Genomic DNA, 24,382 nt, shown 5'->3' with positions numbered 1-24,382 from the left:
TTAAAAATTGGGCTATATTGCTTAATGATAGGGATATCAGAGAATGTGTTGGGATTAAACCGAATATTGTTTTTAAGAGAGGGATGAATTTAAAATGTTTTTTAGAATCTAATAGAAATGTTGTACATACAGGTTCGATGAAAAAATGTGGATCCTGTGCTCAGTGTAGTTATGTAATGGAAGGTCGTGAATTCTTTGTGAATGGTTTTAGAATACAAATGAACAAGAAGGTGTATTGCCATACTGAAAGAGTGGTTTATTGTGCACTGTGTAACTTATGTGAATGTTTCTATAGTGGAAAAACTGAGAGGAAATTTAAAAATAGAATTCATGAGCACTTAAGGGATATCAGACTTGGAAAATCTACAAATGCCCTAAGTAAACATTGCACAGAAAAATCAGATCACTCTTTCAAATTTTTTTATTGTTGACACTGTAGATTTGGGTAAAAGAGGTGGCCCATGTGGCCTGCTTTTGGAAAAGAAGGAATTGATTTGGCAGGTCCGTTTAAATGTGGGGCAGTGGCCAGACTTAAATGACTTCCTCTCCATTGCTTGTCTGTTAAAACTAAAAGCAATGGAGAGGTAATGTAATATGGCAAATAATTCTATTTTATTATTTTTATACATTTATATTTGTATATAATTAGTATATCATGTGTGTATTTATATTCACTTCTGCATTTTTGCACTTGTTAAGGACATTTAGATGTTGTTATTAATAGTATTCTTTTAATATTGTATTATAAGACTGCATTTCATTAATATTCATGACTTTAGGGAGGTCCTTCCTAGAAAATGTGATGGGATTGGTTTATTCCTTAATTAATGGACTTGCAGAATGTATTTATTAGTGTTTCTATGGATTGGCTCTTATCTGATGAAGTTAAGGAGATTCTTGATGAAAGAGCTTATCTATCTGTTATTTTAGTTAAATAAAAAGTGTTTTTACCGCTTGCAAAGTGTTTTGCGGTCATTGACTACAAGGATTCACTTGAGCTGTTTAAGTGCTTGACCTACAGATATGTATTCTCAGACTAAATGGTCACTGCAGATTGTAGCATTATTACTCAATTACCCAGGGTGAGACTTATATGATTTTGTACCATGCCAGGAAAGTAAATGGTGGGTATAAGGGGGGGGGGGGTTAACACCAAACAGCAACAACTTAGAGAAGGTGGGTTAAAAGGAAGGCAGATGGGAGATAACATCATGGGATGAGATGATGCATCACTTATATACTCAGCAATAAATGCAGTGGCAACTTCACTCCCAAAGTGGTCATCAAAAGTCCACAAATCTAAGAAGCTATTACACCCATAAAATCATAAAGGAACACATCTTAATTGTGATTATTAAAACTAAAAATGCTACTTCTGTTGGTCTTGTTAATTTACCCAAATGTCTATAAAAAGTACCAAATGTACTCTGGTTGAACTCATTCTGAACTTGTTTAACCTAAGATGACCACACAGAATTTCCCTATAGCATAAACAACTGCTGATGTGATGCCTCTTTAAAAGATCGACCCTATCAAAGATGCTAGAAACCTAGACCCCTTAGCCTGACTAGTCTAATTTTTTGTTTGCAAGGCTTCAGAATGTATCGTATCTGACAAAAAAAGTGCTGAGACTGTTTAGAGATCTTGAGAGAAATAATAAACCTGAGTGTGTCCATTCTAACTGAATGGATAGAACAGCCTGGAAATGAGGGATGTTGAATAAGATGCCATTTTCTAAGGTCAGAGTATGCACTGTGGGATGACAAAAATGTAGCCAGAAAAGGAAACAAAATGAAATCTGCATGGCCATCTTTATCAGTCAACACTGGGTGTGGGTAAGGAATTTAACAATGCTAATACATCTAGTGTTAAAGGGTATCAGCTATAAGCACATCAAGACACTGCAAATGTATGATGAATATTTATTTTACTTTTCCAGTTTCCGACCAGAGTGTTCGTTTAATAAAAGTTTAGAAGTTTAGAATAGTCTCCTGCATTAACACTCTGTTCACCATCTAGCTCTTCATAGATGGTTTATAAAGTATTTGTATAAATCCACACATTAGAAAAAGTCCAAGTAATCACAGGTTCATATCTGAATTCATAAATGTGCTTTCAAGCAGGGAGGAGCAAAAAAGAAATGAAACATAAGCAATGTTTGAAAAAAAGAGAGTGAAAAGTACATCCAGGACTGTACAAGATGTCATATCAGAAACATTATAAGGGAACAAAGGGGGGGGGGGGGACTCAGTGCAGACATTTGAACTGCTATAAATGAAATGGGAATTCCTTTTCATTGTTTGGCAATGTCAACAAAGCAGAGTGTATTCTGTATAAGAATGCCAGTCTCTTGTTCTTGCTGATATGCCGGTGTCATAAAAAATATCCCATTTTGTCTTACATAATGATGACTGCTTGACTATATTTCTCTTTGCAGTTTGGGTGGAATCTGGAAGAAATGTGTAGAAAAATCAAAAATGTCATCACTTCTCGCTTTGCCAGCATTGAAAAGAGGACTGCCAAATGCATTTCCCATATAGTCCTAAGTTTCTCAATATTTTAATATTTAACCCGTTCAAAGTTATTTGCAAATTATAGTAACAAGAACTTTATATTAGTTTTCTTATAGAAAGAAAGAAAGAAGTCCCACTTTTCTATATTAGAATACATACTATTGTTGAAATATGCAAGATTCCTAGTAAAAGAGGAGGGAAGAAATTATTTATATTTAGCTTTAGAAATGTCAGACACTTCTAAAATATAATAGGGGAATGACAGTCTGAGCATTAAAATAAGGAAATTGTAGAGGTTAAAATTTTTGTAGGGTATGCAGGAATAACAATCATGTACTTGTATTTCTAAATTACCTTCAGATATTTTGGACAGCTCAGGAAAGATAAATGCATTTCTTTTTAGGCTCCTGTCACTTTCTCCCCGTCTTCCTGGGAAGACAATATGCATGGTAGATTCACTTTTCCAACAGGAAATTATGCATCTCTTACTGGTGGTGACAGTAGCACTGGCAGAAACAATTCTCTGTTTGGCCTGCTGTGACGTTTTGCATACAGCAACTACATTTTGTAAGCTACTTTGTCCATCGTGATTATTCAACTGTAAAAGTAAACTAATCTTTCAGTAGTACAGTTATTGAATGCTCACAGCATGCTGAAAGCAGACTTCTTGTCACAGACTTGTCATAAGTACAAATCATCTATGTGACATAACTACAAAATAGAAACTGGCCAAAACAGAATGCAAAAGAAGTACCAGGATACAGAAATTAAAACAAAGTGATTTCTTTTCAAACATTCTATTTAAGAAACACATTTTGTGTTTGGTTATTTAAGAGTATGCACCATTTTATAGTAAGAGCAGAATTAAACTACAGAATTACAATATGCAAATAGGTAAATAAATGGACTTGTATGTATTTAGGAGTAGTGACTTTGAGCATTTGTGAAGTTATGGAAGTTTTACAAGTGACAAGAAAAATTAGATGAATTGTCTAGCTGGGGCAAGTGATCAAGAAGATTGAAATAAATCAACTTAGAAGAACAAGGAAATGTACATTTCAATAAAATGTACATTTAACAGTCTTATAACACATTGATACTTTTTCATAGGAAAAACTAGCTGTAGATGAAATAAAGCATTACAAAACTGACATTTGCTAGCACTGGTTTTATGTAGTGAGAAATTTACATTTATTTGCATTAATATACTTATTCTGAACTTCAGCATCTTGTAATAAACTTGTCAATAATATTTTATAATTTGCTCAAATTTTAGAATACATGTATTATGTGTGGCAGATATACATATTCATCTATTTCATAATCATCTTGACAATGAAAGTGCAAACAGTGTATTAATATGCATCAACAAATCATTGTCAGTGATGGCCCAGTAAAGTTTGAGCAACCAGTGGTGGTCTGATCCCAGCCACGTGAGACTTCAATAAAATGAAAGAAACATGCCTTTCACTTCGACAGGAAATGAAATCTGTCAGGAGATAAGTACATCTAGGTAGGTTTCTTACTGCACTTTCAGATAGTACCGAATATGCAGCTATAATCCTTTACAAAACACAGAACTCTCACTCAATAATTATGATGTACATTTTAGGCAATATATTACCTTTTGTCACGCTGCTATTTCAGTGAATATAAGCTGTTGCCATTGACTTCAAGATGCCCTTTTTCACATCAGATTCGCTCTTGCTCAGGCAGAGAATTTTCTTTCTGCTCTGTAATCTGTGTGTTCTTTGTCTCATTCTACTAGCTTCACCCTCTCTTTTTCTTTCTCTTCACAGCACACTCAGGCAACTCTGCAGTCCATGGCTACCACCCCACCCATACAGTCTAGGAAGGAATCAGTCCTGCAAAAGTAAACCAATGATATACCCTTTGAGCTTGAAGAGCAGGGTCAGTCCACCCAGGCATTACTTAGTGTTCTCAGTGTGCTAATAAAACTGACTGTTTGAGCCTTGAGGTTGTGTAGTAATCCTAACTGTCCATTAGACAGTATACACTTAATTCACATCCTTCCTGTTCTCTGTGATTAAAAATTAATCCTTTAGCAGCCTTTTCAGTGATGTTTGCCTTAGTTTTGTATCACTTGAGCCCCACCTGTTTATTTGCATCTCTATACATACCCCTTCATTGCTAATGTATCTTCCTACTTGAATTTGTGTACAAACTGGCTACTAATAAGCAAGTCAGTGTGAAGAGACACACTCCCAACCTTAATAAACTTTGCTGTCTCTTCTCTCCTTCACTTTACAAGTAGGGTTTGTATTACTACTCACACCACTGAGGCCTTCACTCATAGTTTTTAACTGCTTGCCTCTTTGGTTTGGCTGATTTCTTTGCATTGCACCTAGTTCACACCCACTTTTCTACCCCCCCCCACCCCCAAAACTAAGTCTAAATTAGATTTCTGCTGTTTATGGAGCCATCTTTAAATTACTAGTCTCCCATCGGGACACAAGTGCTCATTATCAGTTGAATTCTGCTCACTGGTAAGCCATCAGATACTTACCTGGTGATCCACAGCTTGGAGGGGTTTAAGCCCTGCTCCTTTCACCCGTTCTATGCACGGGCTCACTTTGTGCCCCACCCTGTCCCCTAATTCCACCCACTCCCAGTACATCTAGGTTTATTCTAGGCACTAACCCCCCCCAATAACCAACAACCAATCAGAACAATACTAGTAACATATCTCCTCTGCCACTCACAGTATCCCACCCACTTTCAGTATAACTGCTTATCTGACACAGTCATGCTACTACCTAATGTGCTTACACTCCTTACCTGCACTCTTCTTGCACACCTTACATCCTACCAGATCTCCATAATAGACATAATAGTGGTTGGGAGGGTGGCTTAATGGCTAAGGTGTTTGCATTGCAAACACAAGGTGCAGGGTTTGAGTCTCACAAGGGATAATAGGCTGGGCTTCAAATGGCTCACAAGGGCAGTTAGCTTAGTACTAAACTATGAACCTATGAACCAATGACAAACCACACCACTATCACTACACCCTTACTCTCACTTCTATCCATTACCCACCTACTAATTACACTTGTCATACCATCACAATCTCTATCCCAGTACACCCACTATACTACCAGTCACCTGTTACATTCAAACAAAAAATATCCCTAAAATATGACAGGTTAATTACCAGATTTATAAAACTTATGTTTACTGTCCTATCTAAATTAGCCCTCAGTGGTGATATCCACTCCAACCCTAGTCCTACCATTATCAACTCCTCATCTAAAAATCTGCCTAATAGCTGCTACTTCTCACAACTAACATCCAACAGAAAGCCATCTGACCTCCTATTCATGTGTGTAAATATCAGAAGTATAACTAATAAAACCCATGACCTAAATACAAACATAGCCTTATACTCTCATGATATTTTTATCCTGACAGAAACCTGGCTCAAACCTCACATCAAAAGTGAGGAAATACTCCCAACAGGTTATAACATTCTTCAAGTAGATAGACTATCTAAGAAAGGGAGTGGTGTGGCTATAATGTTTAAACACAACTTCAACATCCAGATCCTAAACACATCTGCCCCGCACATTGGAAATGAAGAAATCCTATATGCCAACCTCATATTAAACCTAAATAAAACAATCAACATCACAGGATGCTACTTCCCTCCTGGCCAAAATATCCCACTCCTGGAAAACCTCCTGAACTGGGATAACCGTTCCTACCCCAGGAAACCATAATCCTAGGTGATTTTAATATCAACTGGCTATCTTGTAGTACCAGTCATCCATCCCAGCACCCAAATCTTCATGATTTCTCCCAACTAATACAGTCACCTACCCGGATAAATAAAAACTGTCAGCAAACATATTACTCTCGACTGGACATTAGTCAATAAAGACCTACACTCATACTTAGCTAACTCTACCAGATAGCCTCAGCAACCACACTCCAACATTCCTTCTGAGACACCACTTAAATTGTGCTAAACCCATCATCAATAGGAAAATCCGAAATATGGTAAACTTTTACCCTTTCTACTTTATCTCATCCCTTCAAAAATGTGATTTGACACCACTAAAGTACCTCAATCTGGATGAAGCCATACACTTCTTCAATAGCACCTTCCTAAACACACATGCCTCCATAATAAATGCTAGAATCAAAACAAAGTACTCCCCTTGGCTACAAAAAAGCACCAGGGCACTAATGAAAATCAGAGAAGGCCTGGGAGCACTGATGCTTAACAACCCCCCCCCCCCTCTAGACAGTCATTCCTAGAGTTGCGCAACAAGGTCAAAAAGCAAATAAAAGAAGATAAAACCCAATATTATCAGTCCTACGTAAATTCCTCCCATCACAGCCCTAAGCATTTCTGGTCCACAAAAAAACTCCATTCTCCACCCAGGTAAAGTAGGCACCCCCGCTACCTACCACCCCCCCTTCCTCCAGCAGTATTGCTGACTCATTCAATAAACACTTTACTGAAACCATTCTGTCTTTGACTAAAAAACGCAACCCTCTACTCACTCTCCCTACATAAAAAACAAATACTCTGCCCACAGTCTTTTCTTTTTCATCAGAACCTACCTCCTATAAAAAAAAAAAAAAAAAAAAAAAAAAAAAAAAAAAAAAAAAAACTTCTGTTGAAACTTAAGCCTACAAAACTTGCAGCTGTGAATCTCCAATCTGAATACCTAAAATAGCAGCAGAAGCCCTAGCTTATCCAGTCTCTATCTTAATTAATCGGTCTTTATCAGAAAGCTATGTCCCTTCACTGTGGAAAATATCCCACATCATTTCCCTCTGTAAAGGTGGCTCCTCAACTGAACTTTCCAATTACTGCCCCATAGCCATCCTTTCTCCATGTTCCAAGATATTTGAGAAATGCATCCATTCTCAAGTCTTAAAATGGCTTCAGGCCATACCACAGCACTACTATCACCTTGCTCTCTTTCACTAATGCTATCCTTCATCATAAAAATAATGGCCTTTTCTCCTCTGCTATATTTTCTGGATCTATCCAAGACTTTTAACTTCATAAAAAAAAATTTAATTTTAATTTTTTCTATATTTTTTATATAGAAACTGCCCAAATTTGAAACAGATTCTATGTAAAGATCATACTCTAGATTTTAAAAATGCTACTTTAAGCACAGGAACTGTTCCATGTGGTGACTGCAACAGATGTAGTTACATTTGCTCTGATTTAGTTTTTATTCATCCCACCTTGAATTTCACTTTTTATTTTAATACTTCAGCTACCTGTCAAACAAAAAATGTAATATACTTAGCCACTTGTACTAAATGTACTGCTTTTTATATTGGGCTCACTAAAAGGAGACTAGCTGATCGGGTCTATGATCATTTGTATGAAATTAGGAAAGGATCAGATACTAATGCCTTGGCTCAGCATATAGTAAAGCAAAGAGACCATACTTTTTTATTTAGAGTGGTAGAAGTAATAGCTTTAAATCCTAGGGGAGGAGATGATACTAATAACTTGGCATTAGCTGAATTGAGATGGATTTTAAAGTTTAATGCTCACAACTATCCAGGTTTAAATACTTCTGTATCTATTAAACCCATTCTAAATAATAGGAAACGTTAATGATGGCACAAAAAACTTCTCTCAAAAAATGTCTATATCTAGTTTGCAATGTTATCATCTGCCTATAAATTCTGATTAAATATCTAATATGGACTTTTTTCTTCATGATTTGCAGCGTACACTTTTTAATTACTAATACTGAAACAATGTATTTTCATCTAGTATTTTGTTAATATTCATAATTAATCATTCAATGTTACTTTTCTTCAGCCTTGTTTTAATAACAGCAATTTTAGGTTCCAATTAATTAGGTAAGCATAGTTAATATATATGGTGAATAGTATAAAAATATTTTATATATATATTTTTTTTTTATATATATATGTTTTATATATACATTATTTGCATATATATACTTTTTATACATAGATTTTTTAAAAAATTCTTTTCCTGTAAAAATGATTTTTAAAGATACCACTAAATAAATTTCTACACAATCATTTTTAACTGGACTCAATTATTCATGATATTCTAAACTCTTTTTTATATATGTATCCTTATGGAATAATTACTATCCTGGCATTGGTTGACAATAATCCTACTTAACTTTTATATATCATAATAGCTATGTAATTATGAAATTAAATATAGTTATTGATATAATTTTTCTCCTAAAAGTTAGGCTATGATTTATTTCAGGTCAAGTTACACTTAAGCCCTATAATTAACTTTTAATTATTCTAGTATTTGACACTACCTTATAAATTTTGATAGTCCTAATAGGAAGAATGTTTTGAGTCATGCTAATTAGTTAATGTATTTGTTTACTTGTTTTATTTATATATTCTACGTATTCTGTATTAACTGTTCTAGTAATTTTAAAAGTATTTTTAAAATATTTGTTTTAATTATAGATATTAGCGTTTTATACAGAAAATCTCTCACCTTTGTGTATATATCCCACAAGATTTCAGCAATTATTGTAGCAGTTAGATAGCTTTGATGTCTGAATTAAAGCTAATATAAAATGTTGCTTCAGTTCTGTAATGATGCCAACTGCAACTGAAGCTACCTATATTCTAATATTCTATAGAGTGTATAGTAACTAAGAGTAACCACTACAATCATCAGATAGCACTATCGCTAGATCTGGAATCAATAAACAATGTTGCCGCTTTTTAGACATGATACTTATTGCAACTGAATTTATTGACACTTTAAGTACAGATACTAGCGTTTTATATAAAAAATTTCTCGCATATGTGTATACATCCCACAAGATTTCAGCAATTATTGCAGCGGTTAGATAGCTTCGATATTTGTATATAAGTTGATATAAAATGTTGCTTCGGTTCCGTAATGATGTCAACTGTAACTGAAGCTACCTACATTTTAACATTCTATAGAGTGCATAGTAACTAATAGCAACCAATACAATCATCAAATAGCATTACCGCTAGATTTGGAATGAGTAAAGAATGTTGCTGTTTTTTAGATACGATACTTATTGCAACTGAAGCTATCGGCTTTTTAAGTATTCTTAGTTTGTAAAAAATAAGTACCATTTTTTATTTTAACACTATTGCACTTACAGTCATATAATTAAAAAGTCAGATTATATGACACTATATGCTTTAGAATCAGCTGCATAGTGTTAGTGCTTCTACGTAAACATTTACATTCTGTAGGTTTGCAGTCGGAGATTTCTCTGCTGTTAGAACTTATATGTCCTTTTGTATGTGAATGCATTTTTTGTACATCTTTAGATTATATAACTAAGATAGATATGTTATGCAAGAGCATTATAGTTAGTAACTATGTAATGAGGTATTTGCTGAATATGCATATGTTCGCAAAAAAGCATCTCAGAACATGAACACTCTGAATGTTGCTTGACAGTTTCTCTTTAACTGCTAATTACAATAATCAATTAAATTAAGTCTATCTCTAATTATCACACTATTTAAACTCTGCTTATGGGAGTAATCATTGTCTGAGGAAGCGTGGTTGTCTCCACGCGAAAGCGCTTACCTTTTACCCACTGTTATTTGAATTAAAGAACTTGTTTTATTACACAGTTATTACGTTTACTGGCTTACTTACTGGATTATTGCCTGCATTTCAACTTGTTATCTGGTTGCATCGTGGTAGAGATCAGGTTTCTGTGTTTTGTTACTTTTAACATCATCTCAAACAAATACTAATCTCTTTTCTCACTAACCTATCCTTTTCCCAATCAGCTACTGATTGGTTTCACAACTATCTAACTGGCCACCAACAATCAGTTGTCTGACATACTGACCTATTTTCTCGACTTGCTGTTACACTCGGTGGTCCGCAAGGCTCCATCGTTGGTTTCCTACTATTCTCACTCTTCACCAATGATCTAGTCACACCCACCAAGCATGCTTCTCTTATACAGTATGCATATGACTCCACCCTCATCTGCTCAGCCCCAGCTATACCTGAACTTCACAAGATCATACAGGAAGCCTTTTCATCTGTAGAAAACTGGCTATCTAATGCCCAGTTGTTACTCAAGCTGAGCAAGGCTAAACTCCTTATCTTTCTACCCATTAAATCTAACCCAATTATCCCCCACTTTAATATTCTAGCCAAAGACAATACCATCATCTCCACATAGGGTTGCCACCCTTTCAAATGGCCAAAATGGGACATTTTTGGTGCAAACATCAGATTTTACAGGCCGACACATACCCACGATCAATACAAAGGATAGAACTTAACTTTTTTTGCCTAAATAAAAGCTTGTTCTTGTAGCATTTTAGTTGCTTATTCTGTTTCTTATAACATTTAGGTATTTTAGATACAGAATAACTGTTTTATGCAACTATTATATAAAATATAGGAAATAATTTTGTCCTAAAATCTCAGGACATTTGCCATTTTTACAATTTTTTGTCAGGACACAACTGCCCAAAGAGGGACTGTCCCTTGCAAAGTGGGACAGGTGGTAACCCTATCTCCACAACAGAACACACTGAACTACTTGGTATTGAGATTGATAATCTCAGATTTGACACTCACATTTCTCTTACCATAAAAAAGGTTCACAAAAAACTAGGTGCATTGTACAGAAACGAACAATTCCTCACCAGGACAACCAGAATTTCTGCTGCCAATTCCCACTTAATCTCAACTTTACCCTATGGCTCTCTTATACTTACCTACCTTAGACAAGCAGACCCAAACAAGCTCAAGGCTTGCTACAATAACATTTCTAAGTTTGCCACTGGTGCATGTTATCGCAGCCACCACTGTTTCTCACAAATGACTTGACTGGCTTGTACTCCTTCAACTTCTTCACCTGAATCAACTCTCTCTTGCCCACAGGGTAGTAACCCATCCTCTTAAAGTCTCATCCCTTCAAAACCTTCTCCAGACCTACTGTTCCACTAGGCAACTACATTCCAGCAGCAAAATTCTACTTCTAGTGACCAAACCCAAGAACTCAGTGGTAGAAGCACTATTCTCCTGCATCATATCCATATTATGGAACAATCTCTACTCTTATTGCAATCACTTCAAGACTGCACTAAACACTCACTTAAAAAGTCTCTGGTTATGTCCATGCACCAATCCCGACTAGTAACCCTCCTTTTAGCTCCCCGTCCTCTCCCCTCCCCTAGCCACCCTGCCTCACACCATCTGATCATTGCATTCCTTCCTCTGCAAGCTCTGGCTCACCCTTTACCCTCCCCTTCCCTCCTCACTCAATTTCTCAGACCTGTTATAACATGCTTAACTACCTCACTTCATCTCAACTCCAAACACATATCCAACTGACTTACACCTAGCTTCCTCTCTCTACCACATATACTACTCACTCAGTTTCCTCTCTTACTCCTCTATCTTCCCCTTCCATCCCATTAGCCCTTCTAGCTTGTTCCACCTTCGTGTGGAGCTTCTGCTTTATATCTGCTTGAGTTTAGTGCAACATCTGTATATAATATTTAGGTATATGAGTTAAGAACAGTATCTGTATATAAGATTTAGGTATATGAGTTTAGAACAGTATCTGTTTGAGCTTACTACTATCTCTATATACATCCTGTCTTTATTCTTAGCCTTTACCTAGATATTGGTATATCTGTTCATTACTATGTTTCATATTGTATGTATATCAAATGTTCACTGCAGTATGTATTATTTGCTATTGCATGTATATTCAATTGTTCTTCATGTACTCTGCTACACATTTATTGTTCTGTGGAGCTTTTCTCCCTGGGCCTCCAGTGAAAAAGGACCTGTGTCCAGTTGGAATTTCCTGGTAAACAAATGTAAATAAATAAATAGATAAATAATAAATAAATCACCATTGTGTTTGTTTCTGAAAGGTAAAAAAAATATTTTTGTGTACATCCTCTCCCTGTGTCTTCATTAGTGGAATAGATAGATAGCAATGATATTTGTTAATTCTAGAAAAAAAAAAGTTTGCTGGCAAGTAAGAAAACTACCTGTACTGGTTAATACCTTACTGCCTCATTGTTTAATGCTAGGGTGGTGGCAGTAATGCAGCTGGTAACAATGTAGTTTCACAATGCTTGATTCTCTAGTGTGGTTCTTGGGTGAAGGGATATTCTATGAAAAGTGTGCATGCCTTTCCTGTGTCTACACTGGGCTTTAATTTCCTCCCATACTCATAACAGCTTGAGTGGATTTCCTGCAAATTGGCTGCATGTATGCATCTGTTGCATGTCTGCATGTATTCTATGACAGACTGGCATCCATTCCTGGATTGTAATCATTCTTTACACCAAATGCCTATAAGACCATGCTTGCCTCCCAGTGTGATATTAACTTAGCTATATAAAATCTGGTTTTACAGAAACGGGCATGTGTCGTTAAATGCAGTATTATCAAGTGGAGGTTTGCAGGAAATTCTACATTTATGCCAAAAATAACATATTTTTTGTAAATAGGTTACTATTCAGTTCTCTTTGTATGTGTTCATGGGTGTGTCTCCCATTAAGCTTAACAATCCTGCAGTCCAGCAATTGCTATACCCTTGTACTCCATCTTTCAATAGGATCATAGTTGCATAGGATCATTGGAAGTTATTAAGCTAATGGCCCTTATAAGCCTTGCCAAATTCTGCCCTTGCTTCCACGATCAGCACCTATTGCCCATGTCCAAGAGAGACAAAGGTGCAACCCCCAGGGTAAATTTATGGTTACCCGTCCAATCATCCAGAATGCGCTTGAAGAAGGCCATAGAGGTGCTCTACGGTGCAGTAACCTCTTGAGACAAACCTGTCTCTCCAGTAGGTTCTATTAATATCACATACCAGATCAAGGTTTTTAGAGTAAGTGACCTGTGAGCCATTGGACTTATGGATATGCAGCATTTTCAATAAAGCAGAGTCAGAGATTGCCTTCTACGCAAGACAGAGATCACCTCTGAGAAGTTTGTATGAAATGGAGCAAACTGACAGTGATTTCAGCTGATCCACATAGGACAGATAAAGAAGATCTTGAATTCTCCTTGTGAGGAACTTTTGTGTTCTCTCCAATTGATGCAGGTGCTGGAAAGGTACATACCAAAAGGGGCATTTTACTCAATTATTGGCCTGATGAGGGAAGAATACAGGGAGGTTATAACTTCTGTTTTTCTGGAAACAATGCTTTTACTTATGAGATGAACAATATAGAATGTCATTCCTATCAGTGTAGAGACATGGTGATCAAAGATAATGTTGCTGTCAACCTGTGTGCCCGGGTCTCTCACCAATGAGTTTGCACTTAGGGCATTTCTATAAATGTGGTAGTTAGCAGGAACATTGCTCTTTCTGAAAGAACAATAATACATTTTTATGCATTGAGTTTAACACTGTGACTTTGGCAGCAATCATTTGTTTGTGTAAGACCCTGTTGTAGGATGTTGACATCATTTGGGGATCTTATGACAGCTCTCAGTTTGTAGTCATCAGCAAACTCTGTCAGCCACAGACCTCTAGTTTTTGCTCGTACTTTTGAGAAATAGATTCTGAACATTAGTGGTCCCAGGACTGATCCCGGTGGAACACCACTGGTTACAGGTCTGCTGTTGGACGTGGATTCCCCTATTTTGACTGTATGGGTTTTATCAGTGAGCCAGTTAGTGATCCACCTAATGATATAAGGTTTAATACCTGCCTGGCTTAGTTTGTCAATAATGCCTCTGTGGGGAATAGTGTCAAAAGCCTTGGCCAAGTCCAAGTAGGCTGTATGCACAGTTTTCTCCTTGTTCAGGGATCTGGTGACTGTCTTGAAGATGTCTACCAGGTTTAACAGGCATGATCTCCCTTTAACAAATCCAAACTAAATAGGGTCAGCTGTTTGGAGATTACCTTTATTGAAAAGGTTCATAAAGATTTGCTCCATGACCTTGCAGATTAGGCTAGCCAGACTAATAGGTCTATAGTTCCTAGGGTTAGTGGAAGCACCACTCTTCTACAAGGTGATAATGATGGCCATTTTCCATTCAGCTGGGACAAAGCCAGTGCTTAGACTATGATTGAAAAGAGTCCCCATTGGTGTTGCTAATTCATGTTGGAGCCTATGTAGGACACAGCCTGGGCTGTTATCAGGTTCCATAGATGCTGTGTTTTTGGCCTTAGAGAGAGCATTTATGACCTGCTCTCTAGAGATACAAGGTGAGAGAGAGAGCTGGAAGGAATGTCATGGGGTATGTGTGATAGGGACAGGGGAGTGAAGTTTTCACAGAACCTGTTGGCTAACAGGTTTGCTATGTTCACAGGCCCAGTGTATGTGGTATCAATGACTACCAGTTCGGTGCAAATCTTTTTAGGCTATGCATGTAACTAAAGAATGCCTTATGGTTATCCTTTTGAGGACATTAATTTGGATTCATAGTCTGCTTTGAAGGACTTCACAAGAAGTCTTATTTGCTTGTTTAAGCTGAGGAGGGAGTGTTTCCAGTTTAAGGCTTGCTCCCTCTTACTTTTGGACAACAATGTCTTATTATTATTGCAAAGACGGATAATGCCAATTGTCCACCAGGCAGGTTTTCTCTTCCTTGAAGAGCTTGTTTTGGTCCTATCAGGTACGGCTGCATCAATGCAGTTATGCAGGTGTTTGCAAAAGGCATTAGTGTAGGACTTGGCATAGTTGTCAGTTACATATGAGAGGGAGGTGCAGTGGAGCTATTTATGACATTCCTTAGAAGGATATAATCTGCTTTGGAGAAGTTTTTAGTTTAGTTGCTGCAGGGGGCATGGGTCTGGTGTGATAGTTACTCTGAATGAGACTGATTTGTGGTCAGACCTGACAATAGAAGACCTCACATTGGGGGAGCTACAGTGGTCCCCCATATTGGTAAGCACCAGATCCAAGATGTTGGTGCCCATAGTTGGGGTGTCCACTAGCTGATCCAGGGTGATGGAGTTAATGAACTCAACAAACCTTTGGGCAAGTGTGTTTGAGCATGATTAATAAACCCAGTCAATTAATGGGTAATTAAAATCACCCAGAACCATGGAGTTCAGATGTATCTTTTTGGATTCCAGTACATCCAAGTAGGCAAAGTGGGTGTCTTGATTCCTGGAGGGGGTCTTGTAGGTGGCAATGGCTTGAATAGGTGTCCTAGTTAGTTTGTTGCATCTGCAGTGTCTTCAGGGAATCATACTGTTTAACCAATCTGGAGGTGTATTTATCTTTAATGAATATCGATACACCCCCCCCCTCCTTTAGTTTTCACACCTTCCATTCTTGGTCTGAACTTGTGGTAGGAGGTGTAACCTGTTACGGCTGTGGTGCACTCCACTTACTTAAACCAGGTCTCCGTGACTGCACAGATGTCAGCATCTTCCAAGGTGAAGACTGCTTCCAGTGAGTGCAGCTTCATGCTAAGACTCTTAGCATTTAGCAGCATAACCCTAAAGATGTTTTTTGATAACATTTTTATGTTGGGAATTTCGTCCTTGTGACATTGCCTAAAAAAAAAAGGTGCTATGGGTATGGCAAGAGCCTTTGCGAGTAGCCAAAATCCCAGGGGTGATGGATGAATACCATCTCTGGCAAAACATCAAGGTCTATTATTCATGTCATCTCAGGCTGACAGAAATTGGATCCCTTTAGAATGACACCAGAATCTAAGCCAATTATTGAATTCAATGATTTTCTGTTTATATTGTGGTATCATTCTAAGTGAGGGTAATATCCTGTCCAAGGCTAGGGATATACCTACCTGTGACACATAATAAGAAAGATTAGTCATGTCTCTACTCATGTAGTCCAGGAAAGTACATCTCAATTTCTGCACACCAACATGTACTATGACCAAATCGTAATAGTACTTGTTGAGAGATTTGAGTGCCTGCATGATCTGATGAATCCTGGCACACAAAAGATAGCTGACTGTGACTTTCTCCTTGTTCAGCCTGGTGAGGGGGACATCTGTGCATTTCACTATATAGTCTCCTATGACTAAGATATTTGGAGTGGATGTGCTTTGCCTTATGGGCTTTGATGGTGAGACACTTGTGTTTTATGTCATTATATGTAGTGTGTGTTTTGTGCGTTATGGTTGGTTTAGTATGTATCTGTTTTCGAGGTCTCTGGTGTTTAGATAGATTTTTTGTGAGTAGCTCCGCATATGTTGGTCTGTGTGTATGCTGTTTGTCATGAGTAGGAATTGTGGTAGGTGGGCTGACAACCTATCTATTGTGTGAGAGAGCTGTGATTCCAGATTCATAATGTAGGTCCATCTCTCACAAATGGTACAGGAATGATTTAGAAGTAGGTGGATGTCAGTGTACATGAGGCAGTTGCTACAGTGCAACAGTAGTCCCATGTCAACCAGGCTGGTAGGAGAAAAGGAAGGAAAATTACAGTTCATAATCCTAGGAATAATCTCGGTCTGGCTATAACAGTTGAATAGGAAATACAGCAGGGGCAGGTAGTAGTAGGTTTAGGCACAAAGAGCTCTGGTTTAGGTAATATTTGCGAGACTAGATAGCAGGCATCTGTTACCGGCAATCCCTCCACACAGTAGGGCGTGATGCTGTGCTATATGCAAACTGGATCAAACAATCATAAACTGGTTCAAATAGAGGCTTATTAAAACAGAAAAACAGGAAACAGCCAAAGTTCAAATTATCCAATCAACATGCCATAAACAGAGCCCTGCAACAGTAACTCTAGCTAGATTAGTCTAAACCGTACCTTCTGCCCACGAGGAGACAGAGTGGCCTGTCCAGACAAAAGATTAACCGTTTACAGGCTCCAAAGATCATAAACAGTACTATGTTCAGCACAAATCTGAACCTAGTCTATGCTAGTGTTTTTCAAGTGCAGCAAACAAGTAAAATGAAAAAAAACAAGCAGATAAACAGTAATTACAGTTGTAAGAGGAATTCAATTAACAGACAATCGAAAAAATGCAGTAAAATATAGTTGCACAGTTTAAACAAATAGATATGCAGCAAATATTGTTTTAGTTAATCAGAAAGTGCAGAAAACAGTTAAAAACAAGCAATTATCTTTTGCAGTCACTCAGAAGGTATTTGGAAAACAATAGAGCAAGGGGGGATCCACCTTGGATCCCACTCCACAAGGGGGGATCCACATTGGATCCCAAGAACTACCACCCCATCAGTCTGATGAGCCTGATCTGCAAGGCCATGGAACGTATTATCATGGAACTTATAAACAAAGATATTGGCAACCTTCAAACACTGGACCCCACACAGTTTGGGTTCATGAAGGGACGATCTTGTCTCCTGAACCTGATTGACTTCTTTGAATCAGTCTCCAGAGCCGTGGATGAGGGTAAGGCAGTCCACGTAGCTTTTCTGGACCTCACCAAGGCCTTTGACACCATCCCCCACTCTGGTATCATAGATAAACTTACTAAACTGGGCATTAATCCCTACATTACTCGATGGGTTGCCAACTGGCTTACTGCAGAGCCCACACTGTAAAAGTAGCTGACTCCAAATCCAGCTCCAGATAAGTGACAAGTGGAGTACTTCAGGGTTCTGTCCTGGGACCGCTCTTGTTTGGCAACTACTTCTCTGAAGTACAGGCCAACACTAAGGGACTCTGGCTAACAAAGTTCGCAGATGACTGCAAACTGGAAGCCATTACTGAATCGCCAAATGATGTGGATTATACTCTACAAAAGGGCCTTACAGAAACAGATGCTTGGTGCCAGAGCCATGGGCTCTAGCTCAATGCAAAGAAATATATAGTTATCCCCTTTGGGAAAAAACATGTACCCGTGAATTACCACATAGGTGGCAGTACACTAAACACTGAAAGTGTGATAAGAAACTTAGGGACACAGGTGGACAGTGGTCTCACCTTCAATAACCACATCACCACAATAGTCAGGAAATCCTTCTATGTGGCACACCTCATCACTAAGGGCTTTTCATCCAGAAAAAAGGAGGTCATTGTCCCATTGTACTCATCCCTCATTAGACCCATTATAGAATACAATGCCCCATTTGGTATGTACCTCTCAAGACATCTGCAACAACTGGAAAGGCCACAGAAATACCTCACTAAAAGAATCACAGGCCTAAAGCAGATGCCCTATGCTGACCTCCTTAAAAAACTCCAGCTATACTCTGTTGGATATCGTCTACTCAGAGGCGATCTCTGCTTAACATACAAGGCCATGTCAAACCCAAAGCTATTGGACATGCTACACTTAAAGAAATCCCAATCCCTCAGAACCACACACTCCAGGGATCTAAACCTTGTCATCACAATAAACAAAACATGCTGGAGGGATAGGTTCCTGACCCAGAGACTCCCCAGACTCTGGAACAGACTGCCCATACATGTCAAGCAGAGCATCTCCTTGGCCCTCTTCAAAAGGAACCTTCACAATTGGATGGGAGAAAGGAAATTCACCCCAGGGATCACTTCAGTGGCCCTGCTAGACAGGGGTCCAGGGGAGTAAATAGTGTGGGAATAAATAGCCAGGGAACTGTTATGGCTAGGCTTGTATAGGCCCTAGGGCCAATAGCTTAGTACATGCTTATGAACCTATGAACCTATGAAGGGCAGACAGCCTAACACACTGCAGCTTTGAGCAAACAAGCACAAAGTGGTTCAAACAGAGACTTATTAAAGCAGGAAAAACTGGAAACACTATTAGGCATACTAACAAACATACATCTTATTGTCAACAGGTTGAAAAACAATTAAAAGCAGCTGTACTACAAATCAATGAATTGTAAACAGTTGCACTTGTCTTATGCAAGAAGAGCTATTTTTGCTGAAGTACCTAAAGCTGTTCTTGTCCACTGCCCAGCTGTCAATGACAATATGACACTTGTCGCAGCTGGGACCATAACATTTATTAGTATAATAACATAATATAAATATTTTCATTTTACTTATTGAATCCATAACTTATACTGTAAATAGTCAGATTAGAACAACCAAAAACATGTTACTTTGCAAATCATAATCATATCTTCAGTCACAGGTATATTTCTGTGTAGTGTGACATGAAGCCTTCCTGGTTAGCCTAAGAACATGCCCCCTCAGCCAAATTGGCCACTACAAACTGCAATGCCATTACCTGATATCATAGCTCTTTGATTTTGCACTGTCCCAGGAAAGAAAAGAGGGCAAATCTATTAAAGGGAAGTTAAGGTTAAAAATGACTGCCCACTGAGCTGTGGAAAAGTCTATTACACCCCATTTTTCTGGCTATAATATTTTATAACCATCATATTATTAGATCACCTGATAACCCCTGTTTCCAAGCATTTGCTAAATTATATCATCCCTTTTTATTTTTTTATATTTTATTTAATGTTTATTTTCATCATTGCAATGCCTGTAGAAAGACAGACAAATTGAGATTTAAAATGTCAAGACCAAAACAGAAAGATGTATCCCATTCTTGTTAAACCACATTGAGTTTCAGTGCCCTATACCTGATATATCTCAAAATGGAGCCACCTGGGCCAGTTTGTGATTCACTAACCTCCTTGCTTTTTCTACAACTGAATTATTGGTTACACCATGCCAATACAAATGCGATACTATAGTTGACCAAGACAAACACAACTTAGGTATGATAGGGTCATAGGTTCATAGGTAGGTACTAGGCTATCTGCCCAAGGTCATTTATAAGCCTAGCCAGAGTATGTCGGCTTGATATCTTTACATGAAGTAAGATAATTCAGTCTATAAAATACCAATTTATGCTCTGGAATGAAGCCCATTTAAATACCCTGAGTGAATTACTAGAATATGGCATTGATTTCTTTAGATGTAGCATTTCTAACAGAGCTGGGTCAGACATGGCTTTGTAAGTCAAGCAGAGATCACCTCTAAGTAGACGATATGAGACAGAGAATAGTTGGAATTTTTTGAGCCTGTCCATATAGGATAAGTGTTTAAGGCCTAGGATCCTCTTTGTGAGGTACTTTTGCGGCTTCTCCAGTTGTTGCAGGTGTCTAGTGAGGTACATGCCAAATGGGGCATTGTACTCGATGATTGGCCTAATCAGGGAAGAGTAGAGGGAGACAATGACCTCTTTCTTCCTGGATGCAAAATTCTTAGTAATGAAATGGGCCACATATAAGGACTTTCTGACCACAGTGGCAATGTGGTGATCAAAAGGGAGGTTGCTGTCAACCTGTGTTTCCAGATCTCTTATAATGCCTTCTGTGATCAGGGGACTACCACCAATGTGGTAATTCAAGGGAACCGGGTTTTTCCTCAAAAGGGTTGATGACACATTTTTTGGCATTGAGCTTAAACCCATGCTTCTGACACCAGTTGTTGGTTTCAGTGACGCCATTCTGTAGGATGTTAACATCACTTGAAGAGTTAATAATAGCTCCCAACTTGAAATCATCTGTGAACTTTGTCAGCAAGAGTCCTTCGTGTTGGCCTGGACTTCAGAGAAGTAGATACCAAACAGGAGAGGACCCAGGACCGAACCTTGTGGGATTCCAATTGTGAATAGTCAGGAGTCAGACTTGGAGTCAGCTACTTTCACACTGTGGTTTCTATCTGTGAGCCAGTTTGCAACCCACCTAATGATATAGGGGTGATGCCTGGCTTAGTATGTTTTTCTACAATTCCTGAGTAGGGAATGGTATCAAAAGCCTTGGCTAGATCAAGGTAGGCTGTATAAACCACCTTGCCTTCATCCACAGCTCTGGTGACTGACTCAAAGAAGTCGAACAAGTTGAGCAGACATGATCTACCTTTCACAAAACCAAACTGTGTGGGATCTGGAGTTTGGAGATTCCCTATATCCTTGTTTATTAGGTCCATGATGACGCATTCCATAGTTTTCCATAACAGGCTTGTCAGGCTAATGGGGCAATAGTTCCCAAGGTGTGTAGTCACTTCGTCTTTGTGGAGAGGGATGACTGTAGCAGTGCACCATTTGGTAGTGACAAAGCCTGAGGTGAGGCTATGATTGCACAGGACACACAGGTGAGGTGCCAGTTAACTCTGTAGTTCATGTAGAACACAGCCAGGGATATTGTCAGGTCCCATAGAAGCTGTATTCTTGGCCTTGGACAGTGCTGTTTTAACTTGTGCAGCAGTAATATTGGGTGCCTGGCAATCTACTGGTATTGTGATTGGTCCTTTGAGGGGGTGAGAGGGGTAAAGTTGGCAATGAATCTGTCGGGTAGGATACTGGCAATATCTGTTGGCTCGGTATAGGAGGTACCACTGTGCAGTAGCTCAGAGCAAATCTGGGTATTTCCGTGGAGATTCTTTACATTACTATAGAAGGCCTTGTGGTTTTCTTCACTATCTGCTATAATTCTGTTTTCATAGCTAGCTTTAGAGAATTTGATGAGGGATCTCAACTTTTTGTTGAGGCTGATAAGGGAGTTTTTCCTGTCTTGGGACTTCACCTTATTCCACATCAGTTTCCTACTTCTGTTGCAGAGTTTGATTATGGCAGAGCAGCATCAGCTTGGCTTCCTTTCTTTGTAGGCAGGTGTCTTGGTTCTATTGGGTATGGCGAGATCCATGCATTTGTGTACTTGTTCGTACAGTGCATTCTTGTATGATTCGGTGGCCATACAACTATTCTCCATTTGCATGGGTGCCGTGAAGTTAGCCACCTCTGGTTTTGTGAGCCCAAAGTTAGCTTTGGAGAAGTTTTTCATGGTGGTTACCTTTGCAGGGGTGGGGTGCTTGGGAGGGATGTGGATTTCTAAGGTGAATTGTTTGTGGTTGGATTTAACCAGGGAGGAGCTGATTATTGGTGTAGAGCACCAGTGGCCCATGTTAGTAATGACCAGGTCAAGGATGCTGCTAGCTGTAGTGGGGGTAAGAACAAGCTGGTCCAGGGCATTGGAATTAATGAACTCCAAGAAACGTTGGACAAATGTATTGGTACATGAGTAGTTTTCCCAGTTAATGGAGGGGTAATTGAAGTCACCTAGTAAGAGAGTGTTAGGTTGGACCCTAATATTCTCCAGGGAGCTTAGGAACGTGGAGTGTGAATCTTGGGACATGGTTGGGGAACTATAAATGGCTATGACCTGAATCGCTGTCTTACCCAGTGCACCTAAAGTATCTCTGATGTCTTATGTTGGGCTACAGTCTGGAGGTGTGCACATCCTTTATGAACATTGAAACACCACCACCTTTGGAGGTTTGGTCAAAGTTCTGGGGCTGAAAAGTGTGGAATGAGTTATAGCCTGGTACCACAGGGGTGCTTTCTGCTGCCTTGAACCAGGTCTCTGTTACAGCACAAATGCCGATTTTCTCCATTTTAAAGAGTGCTTTGAGTGAGTGCATTTTGATATTTAGACTTCTAGTGTTGAGTAGCGGGACCCTCAGATTGCATTTGTTTGTAGCTGTTATGGTGGTAATTTGGTCTTTGGAATACCACCTAAAAAGGCACTATTAGGGTGCCAAGAGCCTTGTCCAGTATCCAGAAGTCCAGGGGTGACAGATGCAGGTCATCTCTGGCAAATCGTCGAGGTCTGTCATCCCAGGCAGACAGATACTGGATCCCTTTAGAATGACACCAGAAACTTAGCCAATTGTTGAAATCAATAATTTTCTGCTTGTACTGTGGTATCGTTCTGGGTGATGATAGGATGTTGCTCAGGGCTAGGGACATACCCGCTTGGGCTACATAATCTGAGAGCTACCCCATGTCTCTTTTCATGTAGTCCAGAGGGGTATGTCTTAGATCATTCACACCCACATGTACAATGACAGAGTCATATTTGTACTTGCTGTTGAGAGACCTGAGTGCAGCGGTAGCATTGTTACCTCACAGCAAGAGGTTCTCCTGTTAAATTCATGGCTGGAGTGCCTTCTGTGTGGAGTCTGCATGTCCTCCCCGTGGTTTAGTGCCCTTCGAAAGACATGTGTGAATGGGCGTGCCTTCTCTGAAGGTTGGGCATCGGGCTGGCAACTCGGCACCATAAAACTCAACTGCCAATCATTAGCGGACCGGAGTTCTGCTGTGGCAACCCCTAACTGGGAAAAGCCGCAAAGACAAAACAAAAAAAAAAAAGTTGAGAGACCTGAGTGCATGCATTATGTGACAGATCCTGGCACCTGTCAGGCAGCTGACTGTTACTTTCTCCTTATTCAACCTAGTGAGTGGGACATTAGTGTGCCTCAGTATCGAGTCATCCCTAACAAGTGTGTTGGGCATGCTGTTTTGCCCTAGGGGCTTTGGTTGAGTGGCACACTGTTTAGGAGAGTTATGTGTTTCATAATTAGTGTTGTGTTGTGATAGTCAAGTGCATTTCTGCCTAGGAGGTGTCTGCTGCTTGGGTAGATTTTTATTGAAAGCCTCCTTGAAGGTGGGTGTGTGGTTTGTGTTTTTATGTGAAGGCAGTGCTGGTGTGTGTTTTGGAGGGCTATGTGTTCCATGTGGTGTGGTGCAAGTATTGACCTTCTCATCTTGACCAGCTATCCCGGTCTTGGCTGGAGAGTGTGTGGCTTCCAGTTTGCATATATAAGTGCATCTCTCGCAAGTCTGAGTGCTGGAAAGTAAGAGGAGAGGGTTGTCGGTGTACATGAGGCAGTTGCTACATTGTCTAAGGATGCCCAAGTTCACCAGGTTAATAGGAGAAAGCACAGGGAACTGACTTTTAGACATGCCTGGAGGGGTGGGCATTGATAATAAGTACTGGATATGTTTCCTTGCAGAACGTTTAGTGCTGGTAGCACTTTTGTGTGCTACAATAATTGCTACAAGAAGTCCGGTACACTGCTGGACTAATAAGCTAGTATAAGTGCAAGAGAGGCGAGAACTAGTAGATCTAAGCAACAAATTGAAGAGCAGACTTTGGCACTGCTCAGGAGCTTACAAACAGTCCTCGATACAGCAC

Source organism: Protopterus annectens, chromosome 1.part1 (assembly GCF_019279795.1).
Source record: "Protopterus annectens isolate FY-2018-M chromosome 1.part1, PAN1.0, whole genome shotgun sequence".
NCBI lineage: Eukaryota > Metazoa > Chordata > Ceratodontiformes > Protopteridae > Protopterus > Protopterus annectens.
This window is presented reverse-complemented; position numbering follows the sequence as displayed.